We start from the raw sequence: 10,019 nt of genomic DNA, 5'->3' as shown, positions 1-10,019 counted from the left end.
GGCGTTTTAGTGATGACAAATCCAGATGCCTCTGATTGACCATTGCATTCATAAAATTAACAGCAAAGTGTGTGATTGGTTATTATGTGCAACATAACGATTTAAAGTGGCAAGTGGGAGTGACTGTGTTACTGTTGTTTTTTGTTTGTTTTAGTTCCCTACCGATATTAAATTCACCTGATCCCAGTGCAACACAGATGTCAATTCACTGGAGAGATGGAATAAATCTACAACATCAGAGGTGAGGTCAAAGTCTATAGAATACCCAAGACATGTCACTCTTATAGTTTTGAATGGGGAAAAAGGCAACGCTCATTATGGTTGCGAAGCCCCACCTTCTTAATGAAAGAGCCAATCCTTGATTAGTAAAGTCAGAGCATCATTGCAGCTGCCATCAGAAGTCTCGGTTGCTATAGAAACAATCAGCGCTCTAAGATGTGCGCTCAGTACTGCGTATGCGCACTGGCTGATCTAGCCTGCAAAATGTATATTTTAGCGCTATTGGAGCACAAGAAACCATATTTATAGGGCTGGACAATATATCGAACGATATTGTGAGGCGCGTTTAGTCAATGAAGCCGGTACTTTGATTAGTAGTAATCTCCATCACGTGCGTTCCACTCAGTTAATACACAGAGACGTAAATCTCTGACAAGCTCAATATTGCAGTCGATATTAAGCTCGATATGGCGTAGCTTGTCAGAGATTTACATCTCTGTGTAACGCGCCTCACAATATCGTTCGATATATTGTCCAGCCCTACATATTTATGAGGCAGTTCTTGTCAGATTGCATTGGTTATTTCAAATATGAAATTGAATGGCAAGCTTGGTGACCAGTTTTGGAGAATTTGATGTTTCGCCATTCAAATAGGAGCTTCACTTGCATGGCCGAGAGATGCTTTAAAGATGGCTGCTGAGTAGAATCACTTGCCTTAAAGGGACTTTGGTGAGGTTTAATTCTGATCACCTGTTAATTTTCATTCATGCTAAAAGGTGCAATTCCTGTGCTTCTCAAGTCAACCAGGGTGAACAGGGTGGTCTGATGACTCACAATGTCGATCACAATGAACAAAAATGAATAAAGATGATTTGCCACTCTTGTAGAGCTTGTAGTTGTAGGGTTTCAGCAATAGCAGGTCATCTCCAGTTTACTTCAACAAGATGCTAATCTCTCACATGATCCATAAAAACGGAGAAATAAAAAATGTAAATAAATAGCTATTCAATTGAGTATTGTATTTTCTTTAAGGGAATCATAACTATTTTTAGCAATGTGTTTAAATCCAGTGTCTAATTAAATTAGCCAATAGCGTTGATGTTACAAGAAATTACAAAAGACCAAATGTACAATACTAAAATGGTCAATATGTCAAATGATATGTTAGTATTATGAAAGAAAAAGTTTCAAGTCTACACTCAACTATAGCCTTCATAGGCTATAGACACTGTATTTTTTATTATTTGCTTATTATTTGCTTTTACAGAGATGATTCACAAACTCCTGATCAAGACACTGAACAAAGATTAAAATCTAACATGAGAATGAAGCATCTCTATATTTTTGAAGGACTAGCAAAGCAGGGAAACCCAACACTCCTGAATGAGATATACACAGAGCTATGTATCATAGATGGTGGGAATGGAGAGATTAACAATGAACATGAAGTTAAAAGGATAGAAAAAACATTAAAAAGTTCTGCAGGAGTAACTCTACCAGTTAAATGCAATGACATCTTTAGAGCTTTACCTGGGGAAGACAAAGCCATCAGAACTGTCCTGACAAAGGGAGTCGCTGGCATTGGGAAAACAGTCTCTGTGCAGAAGTTTATCCTGGACTGGGCTGAAGGGAAGGAGAATCAGGACGTCCAGCTCATATTTCCACTTCCTTTCAGAGAGCTCAATCTGATGAAGGACAAAACGCTCAGCCTTTCAGATCTTCTTCATGTCTTTTTCCCTGAAACTAAAGAAATGGAACTATCCAGTGATGAATATAAAGTGTTGTTCATCTTCGATGGTCTAGACGAGTGTCGTCTGTCTCTAGATTTTCAGAGCGATGTGAGGTTGTGTGATGTGACTGAATCAGCCTCAGTGGACAGGCTCCTGATGAACCTCATTGCAGGGAATCTGCTTCCCTCTGCTCTCATCTGGATCACCTCCAGACCAGCAGCAGCTGATCTCGTCCCCTCTGAGTGTGTCCATCGAGTGACAGAGGTGCGAGGCTTCAATGAGCCACAGAAGGAGGAATACTTCAGGAAGAGAATCAGAGATCAAGGTCTGGCCAATACAATCATCTCACACCTGAAGTCATCAAGGAGTCTCTTTATCATGTGCCACATCCCAGTGTTCTGCTGGATCTCAGCCACTGTTCTAGAGAAGATGTTGAGTCAAGCAGAGAGTGGAGAGATTCCCAAGACTCTCACTCAAATGTACACACACTTCCTTATTGCACAGTTTAGCATCAAAGACACAAAGTATACTGAGAAGGAGGACAAAGATATGGAGATGATCTTCAAATTAGGGAAACTGGCATACATGCAAATGGAAAAGGGAAACCTGATCTTCTACGAGGAAGATCTGAGAGAGTGTAGCATTGATGTGACAGAAGCATCAGTGTACTCTGGATTGTGCACTCAGATCTTCAGGGAGGAGTTTGGCTGGTATCAGGGGAAGGTCTTCTGCTTCGTTCATCTCAGTGTTCAGGAACATCTGGCGGCTCTATATGTGATTCTGTCTTTCCACAACAGCAGTAAAAATGTACTTGTTCAAGGCGAAGCAACGGAATCGGAGATGAATGTGACATTGCCAGTTGTGCGCAAATGTGCAGTTGATAAAGCTTTAGACAGTAAGAATGGACATCTCGATCTCTTTCTTCGTTTTGTCATGGGACTTTCGGTGGAGTCAAATCAGGCCCTTCTAGAAAGGTTTTTGAAGAGAAGAGTAATCATCACCCAGGACAGCTCAGAAACGGTTGAGTATCTTAAGGAAATGATAAACAACAATTGTCCAGAAAAAAGTATACTTATGTTCCACTGTCTAAACGAACTTAATGATCATTCTCTAAGTGATGAGATCCAAAAGTACATAACCTCAGGAAAAGTTAGCAAAGACATCCCATCCCAAGAACTTGGCTTGGCTCTTTTGTTCATTTTAATGACATCAAATGAAAACTTTGATGAGTTTGAACTACATAAATACGGTAGATCAGAAGCAGTCCTTAGCTGGCTATATCCTGTGATCAGGCTGTCTACAAAAGCTTGGTAAGTGTTTTTTGTGATTTTTTTTTTTTAATGTGACCCTTGGCCACAAAACTAGCCATAAGGGTCTTTTTTTTCTAATGGGATTTAAACATCATCTGAAAGTGGCATAAATAAGCTTGTCATTGATGTATGGTTTGTTAGGACAAGATACAATTTGAAAATCTGGAATCTGAGGGTGCAAAAATAAAAAAAAGTGATATATTTATGGTAGGAAATTGACAAAATATCTTAATGTAGCATGATCTTTACTTAATATTCTAATGATTTTTGGCATTAAAGAAAAAAAAAACTATAATTTTGATCCCTACGCAGTGTATTTTTGGCTATTGCTACAAATATACCCGTGCTACTTAAGACTGGTTTTGTGGTCTAAGGTCACAAATGTGAATGCAAAAATGTTAATAGGTAATAACAAAAAACCTTACTCTTCCAGGATGTGTAACTGTAATATCACAGAAATTGGATGTACAGTATAACGATGTCTGCATTTCTGTCTTCACATTCCAATGTGAGAGAGCTAGATCTGAGCCACAACAACCTGCAAGATACAGGAGTAGAAATACTCTGTGCTGGAAAAAAGGAATCAAACCGAGCAAACCAATTGTATGCTTCTATGGAGTAAAGTTAAATATTAAATATTATAAACTCGCTGTTTACATATGAAGACATTTATTGAATTGTTTCTGTCATTTCAGGATTCAAGAATGGTTCAACAGTAGGCCGGATAATCCATACAATCAGCGTTTATATGACGATTTTATGTGTTTCACTGGTGGACTACAGGACATTGATTGTAGACTGGAATCTCTGAAGTAAGTTCTTTGAACTTAAAATAGAAGAGACTTGTGAGGGGAACATATTATCCCCCTTTTTTACAAGATGTAAATTTGTACCTACAATAAACAGGTCTGATGTGTTTGCTAGCATCACCGAACAAACAGAGCAGCACATAATAATCTCACCAGCATGGTTTTGTTCAGTTAAAATAATTCAATAAAGTATGCACACAAATGCGGCTAAAATGTAAGCACTATAACAAAATGACATGCCCAAAGCAGTCCAGAATAAAATTATTTGTGCAGATATAAACATGTTACCTGTGCTGGCAAATCACATTCGGAATCACATTTTCAAAAATTAGTCATTTATTTTATTTTAATTCTCCATTAAAATACTTTCAAAATGAAATGACTTGTTTCAAGCATAGCTGAAAGCAAGCAAAATCACAAAGCATCACTGCATATTTTCCTTCAGTTCTTCTCCTAATAATGATTACTATATTAAATAACAATATTGATCTTTTTTAGTAGTTTAATCAAGAGCAGCAAGTACTTCCATCCTTTCTTTTAATGTTTGATTGACATTGAGACAGATCTATATTAAGTCCTACTGTAATGCTTGGATCTAATATAATGTTACACATCTGATTTTTCACCAACCATTAAAGGCACACTCCACTTTTTTTTAGAAATAGGCTCATTCTCCAACTCCCATCGAGTTAATAAGTTGAGTTTTATTGTTTTGAAATCCATTCAACCGTTCTCCTGTTCTGGCGATATCACTTTTAGCATAGCTTAGCATAGATCATTGAATCCTATTAGACCAATAGCATCGCGTTCAAAATGACTAAGGAGTTTCAATATTTGTCCAATTTAATACTTCTGTAGTTATATCGTGTACTAATACTGGCAAAAAATTTAAAGCTGCGATTTTGACTGAAATTAGTTCCCAGCTAGTTTAGCATTTGCACATGTGATGTGTGATATTACTGCGCCTGATGTGTCTATATCACGGCAGCAAACTTTCTTGACTATTTCGCTGAAATGGGAGTGTAGTTCCTAATCTTATTGGCCTAGAAAATCACAGCTTTACATTTTCCGCCAGTATTAGTACATGATATAACTACAGAAGAGTCACGTTTTAAATAGGACTTGTTGGTCATTTTTGAACGCGATGCTATTGGTCTAATAGGATTCAATGATCTATGCTAAACTATGCTAAAAGTGATATTACCAGAAAAGGAGAACGGCTAAATGGATTTCAAAACGATAAAACTCAACTTATTAACTCGGGGGGAGTTGGAGAATAAGCCCATTTCCAAAAAAGTGGACTGTTCCTTTAACTAAACGTTCATGTAAGACATAACAGGTTATGTTTGTGTAAAACTTACCAAGACATATTTAGCAATAATGTACTTTATTGGAAGATTGCACATTATCTGAGAGTCGCATCTTTTGTAGGCACTTTGCAGATGTCTGTGAATGCGATCATTTTGTTTTCGTCATCATATTTTACCAGTTTCATTGAAAATTCAAAGCTGGAATTCTGCACTTTGCAACAATAGACCTACAACTTGTGGTGAGAGGCTGCAGTCGCCCTAAAGTAATTACTATTTGGAGCATTGGGATCACTAGAAGAGGGCTTAATAAACTATTTTTTGGGAAAACCTAAATTTTTTTCACTTCTTTTGCCTGTAGCTAAAAATTAGATTGTGCACATTCTAACTAATTTTCCCAGCACGGGTCACATATTTTGGTAGATATTGAGGTGCATTACTTGAAAAGTAGAAGTAATCCACTGCATCCTCAGTGTCTCAGATGTTGGGAGAAAATTAAGACTCTTATGTTCAGTCTTAGATCCACACAGAACATCGATATTGCTTACAAGACATTGTTGATGTTACAGCTCCTCAAAACTGCTAAGGGTGGAAACTATGGACTTTTAGACTTTTAGTCTTCATAGTTTAGTCTCTGACTAGAGAGAATCAAAACTGTATGCCTAATGAAACTGATTTGGCTTAATGAGGATTAAAAATGGTGGTGGATTTTTATCACTGTAGGGTGGTTGTGTTCACACACTGCTAACACACATTAATGTCCAAGTGGATTTTGCACAATAGGTGCCCTTTAATTGAGCCCTTGCCACACAAATAGTGTTACATGCATATTTGTTGTTAGATTAAGAACCATATTCTCTTGTCTTCAGTCTAAAGAACTGCGGAATAACTGAAGCAGGCTGTGTTTCCCTGAGCTCTGCTCTGAGTTCAAACCCTTCACATCTGAAAGTGCTGGATCTGAGCTGGAATAACATTGGAGACTCTGGAGTGACAAGTCTCTGTGCTTCTCTGGACAAACGTCATTGTGCATTGGAAAAACTCAAGTACGTTAGAGCATAAGTGTCATGATCTGGGCTGTGGGTCTCCCCTCAGCCTCCTGAGGTCGCTGAGGTTGGCGGGTAGATCCAGGGCGTAGATCTCCTTCTGGACGCGGTCACCGCCGCGTCCGGAACAGAGAGCGCGGCCACCGCCTCGTGCGGAACAGAGAGAGCGGTCACCGCCGCGTCCGGAGCAGAGAGAGCGGTCACCGCCGCGTCCGGAACAGAGAGCGCGGTCACCGCCGCGTGCGGAACAGAGAGAGCGGTCACCGCCGCGTCCGGAGCAGAGAGAGCGGTCACCGCCGCGTCCGGAACAGAGAGCGCGGTCACCGCCGCGTCCGGAACAGAGAGCGCGGTCACCGCCGCGTCCGGAACAGAGAGCGCGGTCACCGCCGCGTCCGGAACAGAGAGCGCGGTCACCGCCGCGTCCGGAACAGAGGGAGTGGTCACTTCCGCCTTCCCACGGAAGAGCCACTCCACCCCCACTGCAAAGCGGGAACGCCGTCGCGCCGACTCGGCCCTACAGGCCTCCATCTCGGCCAGTTGAAGGTGAATGACCTCCTCGAACCGAGCGGTCGCCGCCTCAAACGCCGCCGCCTCCTCAGAAGAAAAAAAAATATTCCTCCCCGCTGGACCCATCGTTGCTGGCTGCATTCTGTCTCCTGTACTGTCTACCGTATGGTTTGTTCCTGTCTCTGTTTCAAGTTTTATGTTAATCCTGCTCCTGCCCAGATCCAGTCGTGTGTGCCGTGTTGGCCTTTTGGTTTTGTTTTGTTCTGTTCTGTTTATTTGTGTTTATTGTTATTAAATATACTCCTTGCATTTTGGACCCAGATCTCCTTACTACAACGTGACAATAAGCACATATACTGAATAATATAAAATGATTTGAAGTTAATAATGATTAAAGAGCCTTTAATTGTTTCATCAACAGGTTAAATAACTGTAATATAACACACAAAAGTTGTGCAGCACTTGCTGCAATACTAGATTCAAACTTGAAAGAACTCTCTCTAAGCAAGAATGAACTCCAGGACTCTGGTGTGAAGCTGCTCTCTGTTGGACTCCATCATCCTCTCTGTAAACTGGAGACCATGAGGCAAGATGATTCTGAATAACAATGAATTCACCATTAAACAACATTACTCTATGCATCATTTGGGATTGGTTTATAAGGGTTACCGCTGAACAATCAATGCTTTCCCCTGTCTAATATTCAGATCAGTGCTCAACAAATACAGCTGACCCAGCTAACAATTTTTGGTTCCCACAACATTTGCTTTTGCAAATTTTGCATTTCTAGAACGTTTGTTTTTAAGGTATGTTTTTGTTTAGCCAGGAAAGTTTTCTTAACATTCCCAGAACATTAGTGTTTGGTTCCCAGAATGTTAATTTATGGGTTTTAGCCAGGAAAGTTTTTTTTTTTTTTTAAATAGAAACAGAACATTAGTTTTTGTTTTTATAACATTATTTTAATGTTCATTTAGCGTTATTATAACGCTTCCCTAACATCTTTACTCCACACACAATTTTTAGAACATTATTCTAATATTCCCCTTACATTATTATAACATTCCCAGAACGTTAGTTTTTGGTTCCCAGAATATTAGTTTTTGGTTTTGTAGAACGTTAGAATAACATTATTCTAACGCTCCCAGTAAGTTAGTTTAGGGTTCACAGAAAGTTCTGGTTTTTAGAATGTTATTCTAATGTTCCCCTAATGTTATCCTAACGTTCCCACAAAGTTCGTTTTTTGGTTCCCAGAATGTTACTTTGTTGAGGTTTGTTTTTTTGTTAGCCAGGAAAGTTTTCTTAACAGAAACAGACTGTTTGATTTTTTTTATAGCATTACTATAATGTTATTTTAATGTTCATTTAGCAATATTGTAAAGCTTCCTTAACCTCTTCACTCCATACACGATCACTCCACTGCACATAAGTAATTATCCAATCACGACCCAGTATAGTATATGTGGTTTGTGTGATTTGTAATGATGCCTAATCAGTATTATAAAAAACATCTTGTTTTTATCTATTGTTTAATTAATAAAAATGATCTGAGCCCATCAACCATCATCCGTAAGATTAAATACGATTAAATCTATCCGTTATGGGGTACCCAGATGTTAAATTTCTTCAGCACAAAAACAAAATGGCTTTAACACACACTGTAAAAAGTTTCCACCAGTTTCAACTTAAAAACTTAAGTTTAGCAGCTGACTTAAAATTTTAAGTTAAATCAACTTAAGTCATTTCAACTCACAAGTTAAATCAACTCATTTTTGTTGTAATTGTTGTAAAATTGTTGTAAAAGTTAAAATGACTTGTAGTTTTAAGCTAATTTAACTTTAAAATGTTAAGGCAGCTGCTGAACTTAGGTTTTTAAGTTGAATCTGGTGAAAACTTTTTACAGTGCAATATATGCTTTATATAATATGATACACACACACACACACACACACACACACACACACACACACACATACACAAATTAAACCATTGTTTTGAAAAAGGCACCATGTTTTCAGAGAGATTCCCATGAAAAACCCTTGAAAGTTTCTACCCTTTACAGCATTGTAGGACAATTAACACATCTATCACTGTATCAAATCAATCAAATACACTGAAGATTGAAGACTGTTTGTCATTTTTTTCGATAGGCTTTCATTTTGCAAATTTAAAGCAGAAGGCTTTGGATCCCTTATTTCAGCTCTGAGGTCAAACTCCCATCTGAGAGAACTGGATGTGGGCAACAACAGACTTGGAGATGATGGAGTGGAGATGCTGTCGGCTGTTCTTCATCTTCCAAACTGTAGACTGAAAACACTGAGGTTAAGATTTACAAATCAGTGGGAATATTTATATCTGATGAAGTTGGAACCGTGTATATTACAATACATTTCTTTCTCAGGTTGGACAAATGTGGAATCACAGAGAAAAGTTGTGCTGCTCTGGCTTCAGCTCTCAGCTCCTCCAGTCTGATAGATCTGGATCTCAGTATTAATGATCTGCAGGACTCAGGTGTGAAGAAGCTCTGTGCCGGACTGGAGGATCCTTGCTGTAAACTAGAGAAGCTGAGGTAAATTATATCTAGTGCAAAACCAGTTCTGAAGCCATCTAAATAAGATTAAGCTGTCAAACTGTAATGTCTGCAAACCCACTCTGCTCCTTTCAGGTTGTCCAACTGTAGTATTACTCATGAAGGTGTGACGGCTCTGACTGAAGCTCTGAAATCAAATCCTTCCCACCTAAAAGAACTTGATCTCCTGGAGAATAATCTGAAAGAGTCAGACTTGAAATTGAAATGATAATACCATTGGGCCTAAGAAGACATCAGCTGTCAGCATCAATGTACATCTGTATTTTTTATCAGCTTATATAAAGATTAATACTGTGACAAATGTATTGCTCATTTTTAGTAAATATAGAGTTCTAAACATACTGCTTGCACTAAACATAATACATTTACAATATACATACTGCACATAAAACTTTATCCATGTCATAGACTATTACTTCATGTTCCTTGAAGATATTTTATAAATTTTCAACTGTAAATATATAAAAACTTAATTTTTGATTAGTAATATGCATTGCTAAGGACTTC

The 10,019-nt window shown here is 38.5% G+C and overlaps 1 pseudogene; it reads left to right on the top strand.

The window, feature by feature from the left end:
• The first annotated feature begins 1,486 nt into the window (after positions 1 to 1,486).
• On the top strand, positions 1,487 to 9,720 carry LOC141317384 (NACHT, LRR and PYD domains-containing protein 3-like; annotated as a pseudogene).
• Positions 9,721 to 10,019: the final 299 nt, after the last annotated feature.

The sequence above is a fragment of the Garra rufa genome, unplaced genomic scaffold (genome assembly GCF_049309525.1).
Source record: "Garra rufa unplaced genomic scaffold, GarRuf1.0 hap1_unplaced_859, whole genome shotgun sequence".
NCBI lineage: Eukaryota > Metazoa > Chordata > Actinopteri > Cypriniformes > Cyprinidae > Garra > Garra rufa.
This window is presented reverse-complemented; position numbering and strand designations above follow the sequence as displayed.